Raw genomic sequence first — 223 nt, 5'->3', positions numbered from 1 at the left:
TTATTCTTATTTAATTTTATATCATTATTGTATATTATTTTACGGTTGGTGTGATGTCCTAGCAATTTTTACTGACCTTATGTATGTAGATGTAAATGTAGTTGTAGATATAGATGTACAGCCACATGTTCATTCACAACAGTAACCTCTGAGCTAGAAGTTAGTGTGAGTAGAGGATCAACAATTAGACTTAACATGAGAATGGTAATTCCGTACCCGGTAC

This window comes from Porites lutea, chromosome 3, assembly GCF_958299795.1.
Source record: "Porites lutea chromosome 3, jaPorLute2.1, whole genome shotgun sequence".
Taxonomy (NCBI): Eukaryota; Metazoa; Cnidaria; class Anthozoa; order Scleractinia; family Poritidae; genus Porites; species Porites lutea.
The sequence above is the reverse complement of the archived record's forward strand: the minus strand, read 5'-3'. Positions refer to the sequence as shown.